This window comes from Anomaloglossus baeobatrachus, chromosome 2 (genome assembly GCF_048569485.1).
Source record: "Anomaloglossus baeobatrachus isolate aAnoBae1 chromosome 2, aAnoBae1.hap1, whole genome shotgun sequence".
NCBI classification, from domain to species: domain Eukaryota; kingdom Metazoa; phylum Chordata; class Amphibia; order Anura; family Aromobatidae; genus Anomaloglossus; species Anomaloglossus baeobatrachus.
In genome coordinates, this window is record NC_134354.1 from 354851444 (window position 1) to 354876402 (window position 24959).

Below are 24959 nucleotides of genomic sequence, written 5' to 3' on the forward strand. Positions count from 1 at the left end.
ATGGCGGGACTTCATCACCGCAGGTAAGCCGAGCGGGACCATGTGTGTGTGTGTGTGTGTATGTGTGTGTGTGAGTGTGTGTATGTGTACATGCCGCGGGCAGGAGGGGGCGGAGCGAGCTGAGCAGGGAAGTGTGGGCTTCCTGCACGTAACTAGGATAAACATCGGGTTACTAACCAAAGCGCTTTGGTTGGATACCCGATGTTTATCTTGGTTACCAGCTTGTGGCAGGCTGCCAGCGATGGCTCCTGCACACTGTAGCCGTAAAAAGCCCTGCTTTTTACTGCTAGAACCGTTCTCGAACGTTTCTAGAACTATCGAGCTTTTGCAAAAAAGCTCGAGTTCTAGTTCGATCTAGAACAGCCCCCAAAATCACTCGAGCCCCGAACTGGAGAACCTCGAACCGCGAACCGCGCTCAACTCTAATTATTACATATTTTACCAGTTTTATTCCTACAAAGTGATTTTGATTAAATTAAAGTCTATATTGAATGTGTTACTTTTTTCTCCATAGTTTGGTCTTTTGCTTTTGTATTTATGGGAACTATATATTTTGAAACAAATAGGATTTTTATAATATGGGATTATGTTTTCTGCTAAAATGGTCAATAAAAAATAAACCCAAAATCGTAATTCTCTTTGTGATGGAAGCCAAAATGTATTGTCATTTGGCAACGAAACCAAGAATTTCACATATTACAAGTCGATAGGAAATTACTTCAACACCAAAAACAGATTGGTTTCACTGGGGATTCAACCCAGGACCTTCTGCGTGTGAAGCAGACGTGATGACCGCTACACTATGAAACCTTTGAAATTCTGCAAAGTAATGGCAATTAGAGACGAGTTTTGACTGCCAGGGGAAAAAAAACAAATTCGTAGCTCTGTTGGTGATGGAAGCTTAAACATCCCGTTATTCGGCAACAAAGCCAAGAACTTTATATACTGCAGGTTGATAGGGGATTATTTCAACACCAAGAACACATGGGTTTCACTGGGAATTGAACCCAGGACTTTCTGCGTGTAAAGCAGACGTGATTTCCACTTCACTATGAAACCTTTGAAAGCCTGCAAAGTAATGGCAATTAGAGACGAGTTTTGACCGCCAGGGAAAAAAAAAACAAATTCGTAGCTCTGTTCGGGATGGAAGCCAAAACATCCCATCATTCGGCAACAAAGCCAAGAACTTCATATATTGTAGTTTAAGTGAGTATTATTTCAACACCAAGAACAGATTGGTTTTACTGGGGATTGAACCCAGGACCTTCTGCGTGTTAAGCAGACGTAATGACCACTACTCTATGAAACCTGATAAAAATTTACTGTGTATTGGCTAGCAGAGCAGAATTGTGACTGACGGGGCCATTTTGTTGCTGAAGGAAAGTATTTTTGGTTAATGAAACATTTACAATTTTTATTACATATTTTACCAGTTTTATTCCTACAAAGGGATTTTGCTTAAAAGGAAGTTTACATTGAATGTGTTACTTTTTTCCACATAGTTTAGTTGTTTGCTTTTGTATTTAAAGGAACTATATATTTTGAAACAAACAGGATTTTTATAATATGGGATTATGTTTTCTGCTAAAATGGTCAATAAAAAAGAAACCCAAAATCGTAGTTCTCTTGGTGATGGAAGCCAAAATATATTATCAGTTGGCAACAAAAGAAAGAATTTCATATGTTACAGGTTGATAGCAAATTACTTCAACAGCGAAAACGGCTTGTTTTTACTGGGGATTGAACCCAGGACCTTCTGCGTGTGAAGTAGACGTGATGACTAGAGTTGAGCGCGGTTCGTGGTTCGTGGTTCTCCAGTTCTAGGCTCGAGTGATTTTGGGGCATGTTCTAGATCGAACTAGAACTCGAGCTTTTTGCAAAAGCTCGATAGTTCTAGAAACGTTCGAGAACGGTTCTAGCAGCCAAAAAACAGCTAAATCATAGCTTGGTTTCTGCTGTAATAGTGTAAGTCACTCTGTGAATCAAACTATTATCACATTTCAGTGTATAGTGTGCGTGAACAGCGCCTTCAGATCACTGCTGTTTCTATAATGGCGATCGCCATTTTTTTTTTTTTTTTCTTGTCTTCCTTCCCTAAGCGCGCGCGTCTTGTGGGGCGGGCCAGCATGTCAGCCAATCACAGACACACACACAGCTAAGTGGACTTTGAGCCAGAGAAGCAACGGCATGTGTGATAGGATCTGCATGTCACATGTCCCTGCATTATAAAACCGGACATTTTCTTCACGAACGCCATTATCTGCCTTCTGCGTCTTTGGTGTCAGACATCAGTGTCGCAGCTCCGTCCTCCTGAGTCCTATAGCCGATACAGCTGTATGCGCTGCATACACAGCGTTAGACAGCTTAGGGAGAGCACTTTCTAGCAGTCCTTTTAAGGGCTCAAAGCGGCAGGGTCAGAGAGCCATAGGTGACAGGTCCTGCAAACAGCAACAGCGTCTGTGTAGCCCAGGTCAGGGATTTCCTCCCTGCATTTCACCATTAGGAGGGAATAGAAAGGCAGGCTTCCATTCCTCTACCCAGAGCACCACAATCCTGCCACTGTACCCTCTTGTCCTCTGCACACTCCAACTCATTCTAACTAAGCCATTATACTAGCAAACACTCAGTGTACCTAGTGGCATCCTATCTGTGGCTATTGGACTTTGCTATAGTCCCACTAGTGCAAAGACATTTGCAGAGCACGTCTGCCTGCATTGCACACTACAACTTTTTTAAACTAAGCAATTTTACTAGCAAACACTCAGTGTACCTAGTGGCATCCTAAAGGTGGCTATTGGACTTTGCTATAGTCCCACTAGTGCAAAGACATTTGCAGAGCACATCTGCCTGCATTGCACACTCCAACTTTTTTAAACTAAGCAATTTTACTAGCAAACACTCAGTGTACCTAGTGGCATCCTAAAGGTGGCTATTGGACTTTGCTATAGTCCCACTAGTGCAAAGACATTTGCAGAGCACGTCTGCCTGCATTGCACACTACAACTCATTGTTACTAAGCCATTATACTAGCAAACACTCAGTGTACCTAGTGGCATCCTATACGTGGCTATTGGACTTTGCTATAGTCCCACTAGTGCAAAGACATTTGCAGAGCACATCTGCCTGCATTGCACACTCCAACTTTTTTAAACTAAGAAATTTTACTAGCAAACACTCAGTGTACCTAGTGGCATCCTAAACGTGGCTATTGGACTTTGCTATAGTCCCACTAGTGCAAAGACATTTGCAGAGCACGTCTGCCTGCATTGCACACTACAACTCATTGTTACTAAGCCATTATACTAGCAAACACTCAGTGTACCTAGTGGCATCCTATACGTGGCTATTGGACTTTGCTATAGTCCCACTAGTGCAAAGACATTTGCAGAGCACATCTGCCTGCATTGCACACTCCAACTTTTTTAAACTAAGCAATTTTACTAGCAAACACTCAGTGTACCTAGTGGCATCCTATACGTGGCTATTGGACTTTGCTATAGTCCCACTAGTGCAAAGACATTTGCAGAGCACGTCTGCCTGCATTGCACACTACAACTCATTGTTACTAAGCCATTATACTAGCAAACACTCAGTGTACCTAGTGGCATCCTAAACGTGGCTATTGGACTTTGCTATAGTCCCACTAGTGCAAAGACATTTGCAGAGCACGTCTGCCTGCATTGCACACTACAACTCATTGTTACTAAGCCATTATACTAGCAAACACTCAGTGTACCTAGTGGCATCCTAAACGTGGCTATTGGACTTTGCTATAGTCCCACTAGTGCAAAGACATTTGCAGAGCACGTCTGCCTGCATTGCACACTACAACTCATTGTTACTAAGCCATTATACTAGCAAACACTCAGTGTACCTAGTGGCATCCTATACGTGGCTATTGTACTTTTGTCAATTCACAGTATTGGAACGTTATTTGCAGCACGTCTGCCTGCATTGCACACTCTAACTTTTTTAAACTCAGCCATTATACTAGCAAACACACAGTGTACCTAGTTGTATCGTAAACGTGGCTTTTGTACTTTTGTCTATTCACAGTATTGGAACGTTATTTGCAGCACGTCTGCCTGCATTGCACACTCAAACTTTTTTAAACTCAGCCATTATACTAGCAAACACACAGTGTACCTAGTTGTATCCTAAACGTGGCTTTTGTACTTTTGTCTATTCACAGTATTGGAACGTTATTTGCAGCACGTCTGCCTGCATTGCACACTCTAACTTTTTTAAACTCAGCCATTATACTAGCAAACACTCACTGTACCAAGTTGTATCCTAAACGTGGCTATTGTACTTTTGTCAATTCACAGTATTGGAACGTTATTTGCAGCACGTCTGCCTGCATTGCACACTCTAACTTTTTTAAACTCAGCCATTATACTAGCAAACACACAGTGTACCTAGTTGTATCGTAAACGTGGCTTTTGTACTTTTGTCTATTCACAGTATTGGAACGTTATTTGCAGCACGTCTGCCTGCATTGCACACTCTAACTTTTTTAAACTCAGCCATTATACTAGCAAACACACAGTGTACCTAGTTGTATCCTAAACGTGGCTTTTGTACTTTTGTCTATTCACAGTATTGGAACGTTATTTGCAGCACGTCTGCCTGCATTGCACACTCTAACTTTTTTAAACTCAGCCATTATACTAGCAAACACTCACTGTACCAAGTTGTATCCTAAACGTGGCTATTGTACTTTTGTCAATTCACAGTATTGGAACGTTATTTGCAGCACGTCTGCCTGCATTGCACACTCTAACTTTTTTAAACTCAGCCATTATACTAGCAAACACACAGTGTACCTAGTTGTATCGTAAACGTGGCTTTTGTACTTTTGTCTAATCACAGTATTGGAACGTTATTTGCAGCACGTCTGCCTGCATTGCACACTCTAACTTTTTTAAACTCAGCCATTATACTAGCAAACACACAGTGTACCTAGTTGTATCCTAAACGTGGCTTTTGTACTTTTGTCTATTCACAGTATTGGAACGTTATTTGCAGCACGTCTGCCTGCATTGCACACTCTAACTTTTTTAAACTCAGCCATTATACTAGCAAACACTCACTGTACCAAGTTGTATCCTAAACGTGGCTATTGTACTTTTGTCAATTCACAGTATTGGAACGTTATTTGCAGCACGTCTGCCTGCATTGCACACTCTAACTTTTTTAAACTCAGCCATTATACTAGCAAACACTCACTGTACCTAGTTGTATCCTAAACGTGGCTATTGTACTTTTGTCAATTCACAGTATTGGAACGTTATTTGCAGCACGTCTGCCTGCATTGCACACTCTAACTTTTTTAAACTCAGCCATTATACTAGCAAACACTCACTGTACCTAGTTGTATCCTAAACGTGGCTATTGTACTTTTGTCTATTCACACTACTGCAAATCTATGTGCAGCACCTCTGCATGACAACCTCGTGCTCTGTTTTTAATAAGCTATAATGATAGCACAAAATACTGCCATTTTGTGGCATCATAGAACTGGCTGTTGTATTCCATTAGTGCCCCACTGGTGACAAGCTATTTCTAGCACCTCTACATCACACCCTCATGCACATTTTGCTACGCTAATGTTATAGCAAACTCATGGAATTCATTGCTGCATTTCATAATTCGGAGGGATAGAAAGTCAGGCTTCCTTTAGCTTTTCCTTCTGTTCATAGACAGCATCTCCAAGACAAATTTCCCCTCCACGTCTAAGTGTGGAGAGGCAGCAAGTGCGCATGCGTGTGCCGATGTACCCCAGCTGCAGCATAATTACAGTGTTTCGCCTAGTGAGTATGCTCAGCCTGACTGTGCCATTCCTGACGCTAAGTCTTCATTTCGGGATACAGCGCATGCTCCCACACTAAGTGTGAAAAGCCTCTTTGCACAGGTGCTTGCATTCCGTGCCGGGTCTAAGTCCTGTTTTGTGCCTAGACACCATGCTAAAGCTGATAGTCTTTTTTCAGAGACTGTATTTCATGCTACTGAGCATGCTCAGGCACTTCCTGCATCAGAGACTAGGTCCGGTAATGAACTCTTTGGCCCTGGCCCTGATGTGGGGGTCCCATATAGACCACAGGGCATCAGGTGTCCTCCCAAATGGCTTGCAGAGGCCCACACCTATGACTTGTCATCGCATTATTGATGGTCAGACGATGACTGGTGAGGTGTTTGGGTCATGGCAGCCATGAGGTCATCATTGAAGTTGCGTTTCCAAATAGGACGCTAGTTATGCCACTCATGACGTGTCACTCTACTTTTGTCTATAGGAGGTGCATTGTGGTTCACCATGGTTTGGGGCGGACCCAGGTTATCAAAGGGGCTGGAGCCAACAAGGAGGTGCACAGTCTTCTATTATGCTCCGAAAGAGCACACCTCCATGTGTTCAACCCATTGCGGCTTTAGGCCAGAGGTAGGCAGGGATAGGGTGGTGGATGCAGGCCACCACCACAGTTGGTAACGCAGAACGGTTAAGACCAGCTCCTGTCCTAACAGTCCTGCTTGTGCAGCCCAGTGGCATTAACAGGCCTGCTGCTGCTGATGCGCCTGCTGTCCACAGGTGTGGCCCCTACGCACACGGTCAGCGTACTCAATGGCCCCTGTGTTGTTAACAGGGAGTTCCTGGGCTGGGTGGGCATGTGGACCCTGTGACGCTAACAGGGCTCACAGTCTCCAGATCCGAATGGCGTCTAACTCGGTTCAGGCTACTATTAGTTTCATAGCCACACAGCTCTGTATCCTCCACCAAACCTTCCAGTTGCCAACCTCTCCTTTTCCAACTGTGAGCACGGTGGACACTGACTGCTGATGGGGATATATACCTTTCTCTTTCTTTTCTTATTAATTTTCGTTATATAGCGGTCACAGATTATATACCACTTTATCCAAATCTGCCAGTCCCACTGTAACAGATGTTGTTTCTTCAGCAAATGTTACAGTTGCTTAACCACCAAATCCACGGACCAAAATTTTTTTCCCCTTTCCAACACACCTGTTCCCCTTTCCAACAGCATCTGTCCTTTTCCAACTCATTTTGGGATATGACCAAAAGTGCAACTGTGCAGGGACACCGTACTCAACGCCATCTCAGCACAGCAGCCATCCCTCGGTCCCTCCGATGTGGACAAGTAAAAGACCATTTCCTCCTATCCATGACAAAGCGTTGAGATTCACTCTGTGCAGCACTGGTGTTTAGTGGAAAAGTAGATCTAAGATTGCGTACCACATTCTGCAGATACTCCTGTATACGTGCGTCTATTTCTATGGCAGGAATTAGTTCGGCAAATTTTGTCTTGTACCGGGGATCTAACAGTGTGGCAACCCAGTATTCTGGATTACTTTGAATTCGTACAATCCGAGGGTCATGTTGTAGGTAGTGCAGCAAGAATCCGCTCATGTGTCTTGTGCATCCAGGAGGACCAAGTCCTTGGTGTGTTGGTGGCAGAGAGGTGAGAATCGTGCATACTTCCTCTGTCCTCTACCCACAACCTCGCACAACCGAAATGTGAGCAAGCTCTCACTCATCTGCTGAGTCTTCCATGCCGATCGCCAGTTCGTCCTCCATTTCTTCATGGGCTCCTGCACTTTCATCAACACTTTTTGCTGATACTATGCGCCCTTGTTAATCCCTCTCCCTCACCATGACTGCCGCATAGGTGCCGCTGACCATCTGGACCTCGTAGATCTTGTTATCCCTTCCGCATATGACTCCTCCTGTACTTCCTCCCCTTCCTCTTGTCCCAACACCTGACTCTGAATAATAATTACAGTGTGCTCCATCATGTAGATGACCAGAATTGTCACCCTGAGAATGACATTGCCAGTGCTAAACATCTTCGTCGACATTTCAAAACTGTGTAGCAGGGTGCATAGGTCCTTGATCTGACACCACTCCAGCAGCGTGATCTGCACCACCTCTGGATCAAGTTATCCCAGGCTATATGTCTTACCGTATTTCAGCAGGGCTCTGCGGTGCTGCCACACACGCTGCAACATGTGCAGATTCCAATTCCTGCGTGTCGGAACATCGCATTTCCGGCGTTTAACTGCCAGACCCTAAGACTTCCGGAGTGATGAAAGTTGTTGAGCTGCTGTGTGCGCACGATGGAAGTGAGCACATAGTGAGCGTGCCCGCTGCACAAGTCCATGTAGGCCGTGATGGTGTTTTAAAAATTGCTGGAGAATTCGGTTCAACACGTGAGCCATACAAGGCACGTGTGTCACATTGCCCTGACGATGGCCCACAGCCAGGTTTGCATCATTGCCGCACACGGCTGTTAAGTCACCAACGTAGTCCGCTCCGTCAATTTGTACTCCGGTTGCCAGGTGACAACGTGTTCCTTTCATGAATAGTGCTGATGATGGGAGAGTAGTCGATGCCAGCGGCGCAGGTGGACGCAGGTTATGCTCACCCACTGGGCTGCATTACCTTGACAGATGCAGAATCTCTGGCTGAATGTAGCTGGTGGGTATCTCACAGATGAAATACCATCATTCAGCTACAACCAATGGGAAGACACCACACCCTTTTTTATGCCCATCCTGTCTGCAGACCACTGCCAGACATAGCTATGAACCTCTGGTTAATTTTACCCCCAGTTCAGTTTTATGATTTTGTGTGCTTGTTACCTGACTACTTTTCCTGCTTGCTGTTTATGTACCTTGTTGGCCGATACGCATTTCACCTCTGCTTGTTTTCTGATTAAGTCCTGGCCGTCCCATTCTGTTCCTGTTCCTCAATTAATGTTTTGACCCTGCCTGACTACTATTCTCTGGAATAGCGGTGTGACTCACATTTCCCATACATTTCAAAGTAAAACTTTGACTGCCTGATGGCATTGAGCTCTGTGGCCAGCATAGTAAGGAGGTGTGTGGTAGTCCTTGTGCGCAGTTGCAAGGAAGGGTGGCCTGACCACACAGGGTTTGCGCCAAGGTAGAGGACCCACACAAGGTTGAAGAGGCAGAAGCAGTGTATTAACTTCTACATACAGAACAAGGATTGAAACAACTCGTGGGGACGGCAAGACTTGTACAGCAGACCCTTCTCCATCTCTCACCATAGTTTGCCAGTGCCCAGTCAGTGACATGTAATGACCCTGTCTATGCTTACTGGTCCAAGTATCTGTGTTGAAATGCACCCTGTCGCACACAGATTTTCTCAAGGAAGTGGTGATGATGTTGTGTGCGACATGCTGGTGTAGCGCGGGCATGCTTTTCTTGGAGAAGCAGTGGTGATTGGGCATCTGGTACTGGGGCACAGCGACAGACATAAGGTCTGTAAAATCCTGTGTGTCCACTACGCGTAAAGGCAGCATTTCGGTAGCCAACAGCTTACAGAGGGATAGAGTCAACCACTTAGCTTTGTCATGGGTCGCAGTAAGTGGCCTTTTATTTGACCACATCTGAGGGACAGAGATCTGGCTGCTGTCTGTAGACGGTGTTGAGTAGGGTGTCCCTGGAAAAATGCAGGTTTGTGAGAAAAGTGCAGGCGGAGACATGATGTTGCCTTCATCTTGCCTTCAGATCTGTTCATCTTGTATCATTTTTAAAAAACACAGCAAGCAAGGGTTACTCCAAGCGGAGTCTACCTTTTTTCCCAAAATTGGGCACACAGACACCCCATCAGTGGCAGCACTTGTGCCCTAGTTGCAAACAGGATGTTTTGATTTGCATCAAGCACATTCCAAATCCACAAGCATTTACTCTCCCCAGGATGACACAGGGGTAGTAAATTCCTTCTGGATCCATGACTTGTTCATTTTGATGAACGTCAGTCTGTCCACATTGTCACTGGACAGACGCGTGCGCTTATCTGTCAGCACACACCCAGCAGCACTGAAGACACGTTCAGAGACAACGCTGGCAGCTGGACACGACAAAATCTCCAAGGCGTAACTGGAGAGCTCTGTCAATTTTTCTAGATTTGAAGCCCAAAAGGAGCAAGGCTCCATTTGCAAAGTCATTGCATCGATGTTCATTTGGAGATACTCCTGTATCATCCTCTCCATCCGTTGACTATGTGTCAGACTTGTTGTCTCTGGTGGCCTTGCAAAGGAGGGTCTAAAAAAATTATGAAAAGATTCCATAAAATTGCTGTTACCAGCACCAGATACGGTCCTACTGGTACGGGTAGACTGTTGAAGATGACGAGGCCGTCCCATGTTTGTCAAGTTACAACTGGGAGAATCACTCCCTTCACCTGCACGGTTGTTTGGTGGAAAAGCCGAGCTAAGATCGAGTAACAGCTTATGCTGATACTCCTGCATACGTGCGTCCCTTTCTATGGGTGGAATTATGTCACAAAATTTGGACTTGTCCCGGGGATCTAATAGTGTGGCAAGCCAGTAGTCATCATCACTTCTAATTTTGACAATACGAGGGTCATGTTGGAGGTAGTGCAACAAGAAGGCACTCATGTGTCTTGCGCAGCCATGCGGACCAAGTCCACGCTGTGTTTGTGGCATAGAGGTGCTAACCGTTCTTTCTTCCTCTGTCATCTCCCCCCAACCTCTTTCAACTGAAATTTGACCAAGGTCCCCCTCATCTGCTGAGTCTTCCATGTCCATGGACAGTTCGTCCTCCATATCTTCATGTCCTCCTGCACCTTCCTCAACATGTCGCCTGCTACCATGCGCCCTTGTTGATCCCTGTCCCCCATGGTCCCATGCCTGCCGCGTTGGTGATGATGAACGTCTGGACCTTGGTGATGTTGTTGTGTCTTGCGCATATGAATCCTCCTGTAGTTCCTCCCCTTCCTGTTGTCCCACCCCCTGACTACGAATAGTGTTTAGCGTGTGCTCCAGCATGTAAATGACTGTAATCGTCATGCTGATAATGGCATTGTCAGCGCTAAACATATTCGTCGCCATGTCGAAACTGTGCAGAAGGGTGCATAGGTCCTTGATCTGAGATCACTCCATCAGGGTGATCTGCCCCACTTCTGCATCTCGTTGGCCCAGGCTATACATCATGACGTATTGCACCAAGGCTCGCCGGTGCTGCCACAGTCGCTGTAACATGTGGAGAGTTGAATTCCAGCGTGTCGCCACATTGCATTTTAGGCGATGAACCGGCAGGCCGAAAGACTTCTGGAGCGATGCAAGTCGCTCTGCTGCGGCGCTTGAACGGCGGAAGTGAGCTGACAGTTTTCGTGCCCTGTTCAGAAGGCCATCTAGGCCGGGATAGTGTGTTAAAAATTGCTGGACGACAAGGTTCAACACGTGAGCCATACAAGGTACGTGTGTCACCTTGCCCAGGCGAAGGGCCGCACCCAGGTTTGCAGCATTGTCGCACACGGCCTTACCAGGCTGCAGGTTGAGTGGAGACAACCATTTATTAAACTCGGACCGCAGAGCTGACCACAACTCCTCAGCTGTGTGACTCTTATTCCCAAGACATGTCAAGCTAAAGACCGCCTGATGCCGTTGCGCTCTGCTGCCAGCATAGTAATGAGGGGTGCGTGATTCCTTCTGCGCAGTGAGAACGCTGGTGGCCTGACCAGGCAGGCTTGGGGCGGAGGTGGAGGACACAGATGAGGTGGAGGATGCAGAAGCTGTGGCGGAACTTGGACAGACATAGAATTGACACACAAGTCGTGGGGACGGCAAGACTTGTGCAGCAGACCCTTCACCATCTATCACCATAGTTACCCAGTGCCCAGTCAGCGACATGTAACGTCCCTGTCCATGCTTACTGGTCCAAGTATCGGTGGTGAAATGCACCCGTTCACACACAGAGTTTCTCAAGGAAGCGGTGATGTTGTGTGCGACATGCTGGTGTAGCACGGGCACACCTTTCTTAGAGAAGTAGTGGCGACTAGGCATCTGGTACTGGGGCACAGCGACAGACATAAGGTCTCTAAAATCCTGTGTGTCCACTAGGCGGAAAGGCAGCATTTCTGTAGCCAACAGCTTACAGAGGGATAGAGTCAACCTCTTCGCTTTGTCATGGGTCGCAGGAAGTGGCCTTTTATTTGACCACATCTGAGGGACAGAGATCTGGCTGCTGTGTGTAGACGGTGTTGAGTAGGGTGTCCCTGGAAAAATGCAGGTTTGTGAGGAAAGTGCAGGCGGAGACATGATGTTGCCTTCATCCAAAGTTGGTGCTATCGATGTCTGAGAGAGCTGTACACACTCACTTGTTTCCCCTTCCAAACCAACTGACGACCTACCAAGCAAACTGCCTGTTGCGGTTACAGTGGTGGAAGTTGTGGGTGGAAAAACAGGTGTGACAGCTGTCCCCACAGTCCTAGAAGATGACGAGCGCGCGGATGCCCTGGAAGGGGCAGGCGGTGGATGGTTGGCTCCACTAGGCCGCATTGCAGCACGGTGAGCTTCCCACCAGGCCATATGATATTTATTCATGTGACGATTCATGGAAGAAGTTGTCAAACTGCTGAGGTTTTGACCTCTACTAAGATAACCATGCCAAATGTTACAGATCACATAATTTGGCCGATCTTTTTTTATGTCAAAAAAGGACCAGGCTAGGCAAGGCTTAGAGGCCATGCGACCTGTTGATCCACCCCGAATAATGCTCAGAGGCAGAGTGGTGGCTGAGGATGCAGTTGTAGACGTGCTACCAGTGCTCCGACTGTGTCCAGGAAGGCGCCAGGTTACTTCGACGTCGGTTGCATCCTCCTCCACCGCCTCTATTGACCTCCTCGAGTGTCTGACTGTGGGTTGACAGTAGGTGGGATCTAGAACTTCATCATCAATTGTTGTGTTTGCACTCCCCTCCCCCTCAGACCGAGTTTCTTCTTGCCGTGACCGAATATTTAAGTTGTCATCCCAATCGGGTATCTGCGTCTCATCTTCATCAGTATGTTCCTCATTGCCTATAACCACAGTTGTTGGAAAGGCAGCATTTTGGTAGCCAACAGTTTGCATATGATGAAAGTCAACCTCCAAGCCATGTCATGCCCTTCTAAAAGCATGTAAAACACAGCGAGGGGACTCCAACCACAGTCTCCCTCGTTGCCACTAACTGGGCCACACACACCCCACTTGACTGGCATCGGTTGAGCCCCCTTTTGAAAAAGAAAAAGATGCTTTGCATGAAGCACTCTCAAAAATACGCGTGCCTTTCCCGTCCCCTGGCTGACCCAGGGGAAGAAAAGTCCTCTGAGAGCCATGACTTGTTCATCTTGGTTCTTTTAGAAACACAGCGAGGGGACTCCAACCACAGTCTCCCTCGTTGCCACTAACTGGGCCACACACACCCCACTTGACTGGCATCGGTTGAGCCCCCTTTTGAAAAAGAAAAAGATGCTTTGCATGAAGCACTCTCAAAAATACGCGTGCCTTTCCCGTCCCCTGGCTGACTCAGGGGAAGAAAAGTCCTCTGAGAGCCATGACTTGTTCATCTTGGTTCTTTTAGAAACACAGCGAGGGGACTCCAACCACAGTCTCCCTCGTTGCCACTAACTGGGCCACACACACCCCACTTGACTGGCATCGGTTGAGCCCCCTTTTGAAAAAGAAAAAGATGCTTTGCATGAAGCACTCTCAAAAATACGCGTGCCTTTCCTGTCCCCTGGCTGACCCAGGGGAAGAAAAGTCCTCTGAGAGCCATGACTTGTTCATCTTGGTTCTTTTAGAAACACAGCGAGGGGACTCCAACCACAGTCTCCCTCGTTGCCACTAACTAGGCCACACACACCCCACTTGACTGGCATCGGTTGAGCCCCCTTTTGAAAAAGAAAAAGATGCTTTGCATGAAGCACTCTCAAAAATACGCGTGCCTTTCCCGTCCCCTGGCTGACCCAGGGGAAGAAAAGTCCTCTGAGAGCCATGACTTGTTCATCTTGGTTCTTTTAGAAACACAGCGAGGGGACTCCAACCACAGTCTCCCTCGTTGCCACTAACTGGGCCACACACACCCCACTTGACTGGCATCGGTTGAGCCCCCTTTTGAAAAAGAAAAAGATGCTTTGCATGAAGCACTCTCAAAAATACGCGTGCCTTTCCCGTCCCCTGGCTGACCCAGGGGAAGAAAAGTCCTCTGAGAGCCATGACTTGTTCATCTTGGTTCTTTTAGAAACACAGCGAGGGGACTCCAACCACAGTCTCCCTCGTTGCCACTAACTGGGCCACACACACCCCACTTGACTGGCATCGGTTGAGCCCCCTTTTGAAAAAGAAAAAGATGCTTTGCATGAAGCACTCTCAAAAATACGCGTGCCTTTCCCGTCCCCTGGCTGACCCAGGGGAAGAAAAGTCCTCTGAGAGCCATGTCCACATTGTCAGTGGACAGACACGTGTGCTTATCTGCCAGCAGACCCACAGCAGCACTGAAGACAGGTTCCGAGAGAACGCTGGCTGCAGGACACGACAAGATCCCCAAGACGTACGTGGCGAGCTCAGGCAATTTATCAACATTGGAAGCCTAAAATGAGCAGGGCTCAAGTTGCACAATAATGGAATCGATGTTTCCTTGCACATACTCATATATCTGTGTGTCCTACTCTTTTTCCTTGTCCAGCTCTTTTGTTTTCGCATGATTATATGTCCTTGTCACTTTCCCATGTGTTGTGAGTTGTTTGTGACCTTTTGGACACCTTTGAGGGTGTTTTCTAGGTGTTTTTCTGTGTTTGTGATTGCCTGCCATTGTTTCCTATGCAGTTCGAGTTCGGTTCGTCGAACGTTCGACGAACCGAACTCGAACGGGAGGTCCGTTCGGCGAACCAACCTCGAGCCGAACCACGACCGGTTCGCTCATCTCTAGTGATGACGACTCCACTATGAAACCTGTGAAATCCTGCAAAGTAATGGCATTTAGAGACGAGTTTTGACCGCCAGGGGAAAAAAAAAAATAATTTGTAGTTCAGTTTGTGATGGAAGCCAAAACATCCCATCATACGGCAACAAAGCCGAGAACTTCATATATTGTAGTTGGATAGCGTATTATTTCAACACTAAGAACAGATTGGTTTCACTGGGGATTGAACCCAGGACCTTCTGCGTGTTAAGCAGACGTGATGACCACTACACTATGAAACCTGACAATAAGTTACTGTGTATTGGCTAGCAGAGCAGAATTGTGACTGACGGGGCCTTTTTATTGCTGAAGGAAAGTATTTTTGGTTAATGAAACATTTAAAATTATTATTACATATTTTACCAGTTTTATTCCTACAAAGGGATTTTGCTTAAATTGAAGTTTATATTGAAGGTGTTACTTTTTTCTCCATAGTTTGGTCTTTTGCTTTTGTATTTATGGGAACTATATATTTTGAAACAAATAGGATTTTTATAATATGGGATTATGTTTTCTGCTAAAATGGTCAATAAAAAAAACCCCAAAATCGTAGTTCTCTTTGTGATGGAAGCCAAAATGTATTGTCATTTGGCAACGAAACCAAGAATTTCACATATTACAAGTCGATAGGAAATTACTTCAACACCAAAAACAGATTGGTTTTACTGAGGATTGAACGCAGGACCTTCTGCGTGTTAAGCAGACGTGATGACCACTACTCTATGAAACCTGATGGAAAGTTACTGTGTATTGGCTAGCAGAGCAGAATTGTGACTGACGGGGCCTTTTTATTGCTGAAGGAAAGTATTTTTGGTTAATGAAAAATTTACAATTTTTATTACATATTTTACCAGTTTTATTCCTACAAAGGGATTTTGCTTAAAAGGAAGTTTACATTGAATGTGTTACTTTTTTCCACATAGTTTAGTTGTTTGCTTTTGTATTTAAAGGAACTATATATTTTGAAACAAACAGGATTTTTATAATATGGGATTATGTTTTCTGCTAAAATGGTCAATAAAAAAGAAACCCAAAATCGTAGTTCTCTTGCTGATGGAAGCCAAAATATATTATCAGTTGGCAACAAAACAAAGAATTTCATATGTTACAGGTTGATGGAAAATTACTTCAACAGCGAAAACGGCTTGTTTTTACTGGGGATTGAACCCAGGACCTTCTGCGTGTGAAGTAGACGTGATGACGACTCCACTATGAAACCTGTGAAATCCTGCAAAGTAATGGCATTTAGAGACGAGTTTTGACCGCCAGTGGAAAAAAAAAAATAATTTGTAGTTCTGTTTGTGATGGAAGCCTAAACATCCCGTCATACGGCAACAATGCCGAGAACTTCATATATTGAAGTTGGAGAGCGTATTTTTTCAACACTAAGAACAGATTGGTTTCACTGGGGATTGAACCCAGGACTTTCTGCGTGTTAAGCAGACGTGATGACCACTACACTATGAAACCTGACGAAAAGTTACTGTGTATTCGCTAGCAGAGCAGAATTGTGACTGACGGGGCCTTTTTATTGCTGAAGGAAAGTATTTTTGGTTAATAAAACATTTACAACTATTATTACATATTTTAGCAGTTTTATTCCTACAAAAGGATTTTGCTTAAATTGAAGTTTATATTGAATGTGTTACTTTTTTCTCCATAGTTTGGTCTTTTGCTTTTGTATTTATGGGAACTATATATTTTGAAACAAATAGGATTTTTATAATATGGGATTATGTTTTCTGCTAAAATGGTCAATAAAAAAGAAACCCAAAATCGTAGTTCTCTTTGTGATGGAAGCCAAAATGTATTGTCATTTGGCAACGAAACCAAGAATTTCACATATTACAAGTCGATAGGAAATTACTTCAACACCAAAAACAGATTGGTTTCACAGGGGATTGAACCCAGGACCTTCTGCGTGTGAAGCAGACGTGATGACCACTACACTATGAAACCTTCGAAATCCTGCAAAGTAATGGCAATTAGAGTCGAGTTTTGACCGCCAGGGGAAAAAAAACCAAATTCGTAGCTCTGTTGGGGATGGAAGCCAAAACATCCCATCATTCGGCAACAAAGCCAAGAACTTCATATATTGTAGTTTAATTGAGTATTATTTCAACATTAAGAACAGATTGGTTTCACTGGGGATTGAACCCAGGACCTTCTGCGTGGTAAGCAGACGTGATGACCACTACACTATGACACCTGACGAAAAGTTACTGTGTATTCGCTAGCAGAGCAGAATTGTGACTGACGGGGCCTTTTTATTGCTGAAGGAAAGTATTTTTGGTTAATGAAACATTTACAACTATTATTACATATTTTACCAGTTTTATTCCTACAAGAGGATTTTGCTTAAATTGAAGTTTATATTGAATGTGTTACTTTTTTCTCCATATTTTGGTCTTTTGCTTTTGTATTTAAAGGAACTATATATTTTTAAACAAACAGGATTTTTATAATATGGGATTATGTTTTCTGCTAAAATGGTCAATAAAAAAGAAACCCAAAATCGTAGTTCTCTTGGTGATGGAAGCCAAAATATATTATCAGTTGGCAACAAAACAAAGAATTTCATATGTTACAGGTTGATAGCAAATTATTCGAACAGCGAAAACGGCTTGTTTTTACTGGGGATTGAACCCAGGACCTTCTGCGTGTGAAGTAGACGTGATGACGACTCCACTATGAAACCTGTGAAATCCTGCAAAGTAATGGCATTTAGAGACGAGTTTTGACCGCCAGGGGAAAAAAAAATAATAATTTGTAGTTCTGTTTGTGATGGAAGCCAAAACATCTCGTCATACGGCAACAAAGCCGAGAACTTCATATATTGTAGTTGGATAGCGTATTATTTCAACACTAAGAACAGATTGGTTTCACTGGGGATTGAACCCAGGACCTTCTGCGTCTTAAGCAGACGTGATGACCACTACACTATGAAACCTGACGAAAAGTTACTATGTATTGGCTAGCAGAGCAGAATTGTGACTGACGGGGCCTTTTTATTGCTGAAGGAAAGTATTTTTGGTTAATAAAACATTTACAACTATTATTACATATTTTAGCAGTTTTATTCCTACAAAAGGATTTTGCTTAAATTGAAGTTTATATTGAATGTGTTACTTTTTTCTCCATAGTTTGGTCTTTTGCTTTTGTATTTATGGGAACTATATATTTTGAAACAAATAGGATTTTTATAATATGGGATTATGTTTTCTGCTAAAATGGTCAATAAAAAAGAAACCCAAAATCGTAGTTCTCTTTGTGATGGAAGCCAAAATGTATTGTCATTTGGCAACGAAACCAAGAATTTCACATATTACAAGTCGATAGGAAATTACTTCAACACCAAAAACAGATTGGTTTCACAGGGGATTGAACCCAGGACCTTCTGCGTGTGAAGCAGACGTGATGACCACTACACTATGAAACCTTCGTAATCCTGCAAAGTAATGGCAATTAGAGTCGAGTTTTGACCGCCAGGGGAAAAAAAAACAAATTCGTAGCTCTGTTGGGGATGGAAGCCAAAACATCCCATCATTCGGCAACAAAGCCAAGAACTTCATATATTGTAGTTTAATTGAGTATTATTTCAACATTAAGAACAGATTGGTTTCACTGGGGATTGAACCCAGGACCTTCTGCGTGTTAAGCAGACGTGATGACCACTACACTATGAAACCTGACGAAAAGTTACTGTGTATTCGCTAGCAGAGCAGAATTGTGACTGACGGGGCCTTTTTATTGCTGAAGGAAAGTATTTTTGGTTAATGAAACATTTACAACTATTATTACATATTTTACCAGTTTTATTCCTACAAGAGGCATTTGCTTAAATTGAAGTTTATATTGAATGTGTTACTTTTTTCTCCATAGTTTGGTCTTTTGCTTTTGTATTTAAAGGAACTATATATTTTGAAACAAACAGGATTTTTATAATATGGGATTATGTTTTCTGCTAAAATGGTCAATAAAAAAGAAACCCAAAATCGTAGTTCTCTTGGTGATGGAAGCCAAAATATATTATCAGTTGGCAACAAAACAAAGAATTTCATATGTTACAGGTTGATAGCAAATTATTCGAACAGCGAAAATGGCTTGTTTTTACTGGGGATTGAACCCAGGACCTTCTGCGTGTGAAGTAGACGTGATGACGACTCCACTATGAAACCTGTGAAATCATGCAAAGTAATGGCATTTAGAGACGAGTTTTGACCGCCAGGGGAAAAAAAAATAATAATTTGTAGTTCTGTTTGTGATGGAAGCCAAAACATTTCGTCATACGGCAACAAAGCCAAGAACTTCATATATTGTAGTTGGATAGCGTATTATTTCAACACTAAGAACAGATTGGTTTCACTGGGGATTAAACCCAGGACCTTCTGCATCTTAAGCAGACGTGATGACCACTACACTATGAAACCTGACGAAAAGTTACTGTGTATTGGCTAGCAGAGCAGAATTGCGACTGACGGGGCCTTTTTATTGCAGAAGGAAAGTATTTTTGGTTAATGAAACATTTACAATTATTATTACATATTTTACCAGTTTTATTCCTACAAAGGGATTTTGCTTAAATTGAAGTTTATATTGATCGTAGTTCTCTTTGTGATGGAAGCCAAAATGAATTGTCATTTGGCAACGAAACCAAGAATTTCACATATTACAAGTCGATAGGAAATTACTTCAACACCAAAAACAGATTGGTTTCACTGGGGATTGAACTCAGGACCTTCTGTGTGTGAAGCAGACATGATGACCACTACACTATGAAACCTTTGAAAACCTGCAAAGTAATGGCAATTAGAGACGAGTTTTGACCGCCAGGGGAAAAAAAACAAATTCGTAGCTCTGTTGGTGATGAAAGCTAAAACATCCCGTTATTCAGCAACAAAGCCAAGAACTTTATATACTGCAGGTTGATAGGGGATTATTTCAACACCAAGAACACATTGGTTTCACTGGGGATTGAACCCAGGACCTACTCTATGAAACCTGATGGAAAGTTACTGTGTATTGGCTAGCAGAGCAGAATTGTGACTGACAGGGCCTTTTTATTGCTGAAGGAAAGTATTTTTGGTTAATGAAACATTTACAATTTTTATTACATATTTTACCAGTTTTATTCCTACAAAGGGATTTTGCTTAAAAGGAAGTTTACATTGAATGTGTTACTTTTTTCCACATAGTTTAGTTGTTTGCTTTTGTATTTAAAGGAACTATATATTTTGAAACAAACAGGATTTTTATAATATGGGATTATGTTTTCTGCTAAAATGGTCAATAAAAAAGAAACCCAAAATCGTAGTTCTCTTGGTGATGGAAGCCAAAATATATTATCAGTTGGCAACAAAATAAAGAATTTCATATGTTACAGGTTGATAGCAAATTACTTCAACAGCGAAAACGGCTTGTTTTTACTGGGGATTGAACCCAGGACCTTCTGCGTGTGAAGTAGACGTGATGACCACTCCACTATGAAACCTGTGAAATCCTGCAAAGTAATGGCATTTAGAGACGAGTTTTGACCGCCAGGGGAAAAAAAAAAAATAAATTTGTAGTTCTGTTTGTGATGGAAGCCAAAACATACCGTCATTCGGCAACAATGCCGAGAACTTCATATATTGTAGTTGGATAGCGTATTATTTCAACACTAAGAACAGATAGGTTTCACTGGGGATTGAACCCAGGACCTTCTGCGTGTTAAGCAGACGTGATGACCACTACACTATGAAACATGACGAAAAGTTACTGTGTATTGGGTAGCAGAGCAGAATTGTGACTGACGGGGCCTTTTTATTGCTGAAGGAAAGTATTTTTGGTTAACGAAACATTTACAATTATTATTACATATTTTTCCAGTTTTATTCCTACAAAGGGATTTTGCTTAAATTGAAGTTTATATTGAATGTGTTACTTTTTTCTCCATAGTTTGGTCTTTTGCTTTTGTATTTATGGGAACTATATATTTTGAAACAAATAGGATTTTTATAATATGGGATTATGTTTTCTGCTAAAATGGTCAATAAAAAAGAAACCCAAAATCGTAGTTCTCTTTGTGATGGAAGCCAAAATGTATTGTCATTTGGCAACGAAACCAAGAATTTGACATATTACAAGTCGATAGGAAATTACTTCAACACCAAAAACAGATTGGTTTCACTGGGGATTGAACCCAGGACCTTCTGCGTGTGAAGCAGACGTGATGACCACTACACTATGAAGCCTTTGAAATCCTGCCAAGTAATGGCAACTAGAGACGAGTTTTGACCGCCAGGGGAAAAAAAACAAATTCGTAGCTCTGTTGGTGATGGAAGCTAAAACATCCCGTTATTCGGCAACAAAGCCAAGAACTTTATTTACTGCAGGTTGATAGGGGATTATTTCAACACCATGAACACATGGGTTTCACTGGGGATTGAACCCAGGACTTTCTGTGTGTAAAGCAGACGTGATTTCCACTACCCTATGAAACCTTTGAAAGCCTGCAAAGTAATGGCAATTAGAGACGAGTTTTGACCGCCAGGGAAAAAAAAAAAAAATTCGTAGCTCTGTTGGCGATGGAAGCCAAAACATCCCATCATTCGGCAACAATGCCAAGAACTTCATATATTGTAGTTTAATTGAGTATTATTTCAACACCAAGAACAGATTGGTTTTACTGGGGATTGAACGCAGAACCTTCTGCGTGTTAAGCAGACGTGATGACCACTACTCTATGAAACCTGATGGAAAGTTACTGTGTATTGGCTAGCCGAGCAGAATTGTGACTGACGGGGCCTTTTTATTGCTGAAGGAAAGTATTTTTGGTTAATAAAACATTTACAATTTTTAATACATATTTTACCAGTTTTATTCCTACAAAGGGATTTTGCTTAAAAGGAAGTTTACATTGAATGTGTTACTTTTTTCCACATAGTTTAGTTGTTTGCTTTTGTATTTAAAGGAACTATATATTTTGAAACAAACAGGATTTTTATAATATGGGATTATGTTTTCTGCTAAAATGGTCAATAAAAAAGAAACCCAAAATCGTAGTTCTCTTGGTGATGGAAGCCAAAATATATTATCAGTTGGCAACAAAACAAAGAATTTCATATGTAAATGGTTGATAGCAAATTACTTCAACAGCGAAAACGGCTTGTTTTTACTGGGGATTGAACCCAGGACCTTCTGCGTGTGAAGTAGACGTGATGACGACTCCACTATGAAACCTGTGAAATCTTGCAAAGTAATGGCATTTAGAGACGAGTTTTGACCGCCAGGGGAAAAAAAAAAATAATTTGTAGTTCTGTTTGTGATGGAAGCCAAAACATCCCGTCATTCGACAACAAAGCCGAGAACTTCATATATTGTAGTTGGATAGCGTATTATTTCAACACTAAGAACAGATTGGTTTCACTGGGGATTGAACCCAGGACCTTCTGCGTGTTAAGTAGAGATGAGCGAACCGGTCGCGGTTCGGCTCGAGTCGGTTCGCCAAACGGGGGTCCCGTTCGAGTTCGGTTCGTCGAACGTTCGACGAACCGAACTCGAACCAATAGGCTATAATGGGAGGCAATCACAAACACATAAAAATGCATTATAAATGTACACAAACAGTTAATAAACATTGCCATAACACTTACCGGTCCCCGCGATCCCTTCTGCACTCTGTCTCCTGCCGCTATTTAATCCGATGATGGCTGAATCCTCCCGGTGACTGGCACTGCAGCAGTGATGCAGGACCTATTGTGACGTCAAAATAGCCATGTGACCAGTCACGTGGCTATTATCTCATTGGCTACAGACTGGTCACATGACTATGACACGTCATGTAGGACCTGCGAGTGCATCTCTCCGGTACACGGTGCACATATGTGTATCGCCGTGTACCGGCGACATGCTCTAGCACACGGTCGACTCCCCGTTCCGTTAGGGACCGGCTGACACAGCCGGTCATTAACGGAGGTTGCCATAGCAACGCAGTTAGCGGTGACGTCACCGCTAACCGTGGCTCCGAGAGCACCGTTGCTATGGTAACGCGTCTGTCAGCGTTACCGCTGTTACCGCTGACAGCCAGCACTGATCACTCACGGAGTGAAGGCTGCACGCTGCTTCCCGACTGTAGTGAGGATTGTAGTGAGGATGAGGTTCCCCAGCCCCAAGTGATGAGCTGGGTAAACTCATCCTCACTACAATCGTCACTACTACTACACTAGAAAGAAAGAAGACAGAAGAGCAGGATCGTGGAGGGCTGACAGGGGGAAATAAAGATGGAGTCTCTAATGTGTCTGTGTATTTATTTCTATTAAAGTATTTTTTTCTCTGTGTGGTGTTTTTTTTAACCCTTTATTGGAGATTCTTAATGGCCGGGTCAAACGTGCCTGACATTAAGAATCTCTGGCTTAATACTGGCTCGTAAAACAAAGCCAGTATTAACTCATGATTACCCAACAAGCCACCCGGCTCCAGGGCTGTTGGAAGAGTTGGATACAGCGCCAGATGATGGCGCTTCTATGAGAGCGCCATTTTCTGGGACTGCTGCGGACTGAAATTCGCAGCAGAGGCGCCCAGAAACCTCGGGCTAACCTGTGCTGCGGATTCCAATCCCCAGCTGCCTAGTTGTACCCGGCTGGACACAAAAATGGGGCGAAGCACACGTCATTTGTTTTTTAATTATTTCATGAAATAAGTGAAATAATTAAAAAAAAACGGGCTTCCCTATATTTTTGGTTCCCAGCCGGGTACAAATAGGCAACTGGGGGTTGGAGGCAGCCCGTGGCTGCCTGCTGTACCTGGCTAGCATACAAAAATATGGCGAAGCCCACGTCATTTTTTTGGTGGGCAAAAAAATTCTGCATACAGTCCTGGATGGAGTATGCTGAGTAGAGATGAGCGAACCGGTCCCGGTTCGGCTCGAGGTCGGTTCGCCGAACGGGGGCCCCGTTCGAGTTTGGTTCGTCGAACGTTCGACGAACCGAACTCGAACTGCATAGGAAACAATGGCAGGCATTCACAAACACATAAAAACACCTAGAAAACACCCTCAAAGGTGTCCAAAAGGTGACAAACAACTCACAACACAACGCAAACACATGGGAAAGTGACAAGGACATATACTCATGCGAAAACAAAACAGCTGGACAAGGAAAAGGAGGAGGACACACAGATATAGGCATGGCACGCCCTTCTGAAATCATGTAAAACACCGCAAGGTTACTCCAAGCGGAGCCTCCCTTTTTTCAAAAAATTGTGCCCCACACACACCCACCCATTCAGTGGCAGCACTTGTGCCCTAGTTGTACACTTCACAGTTAGATTTGCATCAAGCACATTCAAAAATATGCCATTGTTATCCGTCCCCAGGATGACACCAGGGTAGGTAGCAAAGTCTTTGCTGAACCATGACTTGTTCATCTTGGCTTCTTTAAAAACACATCAAGCAAGGGTTACTCCAAGCGGAGCCTCCCTTTTTTCCAAAAAATTGTGCCCCACACACACCCACCCATTCAGTGGCAGCACTTGTGCCCTAGTTGTACACTTCACAGCTAGATTTGCATCAAGCACATTCAAAAATACGCCATTGTTATCCGTCCCCAGGATGACACCGGGGTAGGTAGCAAAGTGTTTCCTGATCCCAGCTCTGTTCATCTTGGCTTCTTTTAAAAACACATCAAGCAAGGGTTACTCCAAGCGGAGCCTCCCTTTTTTTCCAAAAATTGTGCCCCACACACACCCACCCATTCAGTGGCAGCACTTGTGCCCTAGTTGTACACTTCACAGCTAGATTTGCATCAAGCACATTCAAAGTTACGCCATTGTTATCCGTCCCCAGGATGACACCAGGGTAGGTAGCAAAGTCTTTGCTGAGCCATGACTTGTTCATCTTGGCTTCTTTTAAAAACACATCAAGCAAGGGTTACTCCAAGCGGAGCCTCCCTTTTTTTCCAAAAATTGTGCCCCACACACACCCACCCATTCAGTGGCAGCACTTGTGCCCTAGTTGTACACTTCACAGCTAGATTTGCATCAAGCACATTCAAAAATACGCCATTGTTATCCGTCCCCAGGATGACACCAGGGTAGGTAGCAAAGTCTTTGCTGAACCATGACTTGTTCATCTTGGCTTCTTTTAAAAACACATCAAGCAAGGGTTACTCCAAGCGGAGCCTCCTTTTTTCTCCAAAAAT

The 24959-nt window shown here is 43.7% G+C and overlaps 5 non-coding genes across 5 annotated transcripts; all 5 read right to left on the reverse strand.

Annotated features, from left to right (window-relative positions):
• Window positions 1-14950: 14950 nt before the first annotated feature.
• TRNAV-AAC (transfer RNA valine (anticodon AAC)) lies at window positions 14951-15023 on the reverse strand. Its single transcript has one exon. It is a non-coding gene; the product is annotated as a tRNA-Val (tRNA).
• Window positions 15024-16917: 1894 nt separating this feature from the next.
• On the reverse strand, window positions 16918-16990 carry TRNAG-ACC (transfer RNA glycine (anticodon ACC)). The gene has a single exon. It is a non-coding gene; the product is annotated as a tRNA-Gly (tRNA).
• A 668-nt stretch (window positions 16991-17658) lies between these two features.
• Window positions 17659-17731, reverse strand: TRNAL-AAG (transfer RNA leucine (anticodon AAG)). The gene has a single exon. It is a non-coding gene; the product is annotated as a tRNA-Leu (tRNA).
• A 666-nt stretch (window positions 17732-18397) lies between these two features.
• TRNAV-AAC (transfer RNA valine (anticodon AAC)) lies at window positions 18398-18470 on the reverse strand. Its single transcript has one exon. It is a non-coding gene; the product is annotated as a tRNA-Val (tRNA).
• A 668-nt stretch (window positions 18471-19138) lies between these two features.
• On the reverse strand, window positions 19139-19211 carry TRNAL-AAG (transfer RNA leucine (anticodon AAG)). Its single transcript has one exon. It is a non-coding gene; the product is annotated as a tRNA-Leu (tRNA).
• Between the last annotated feature and the right edge of the window lie 5748 nt (window positions 19212-24959).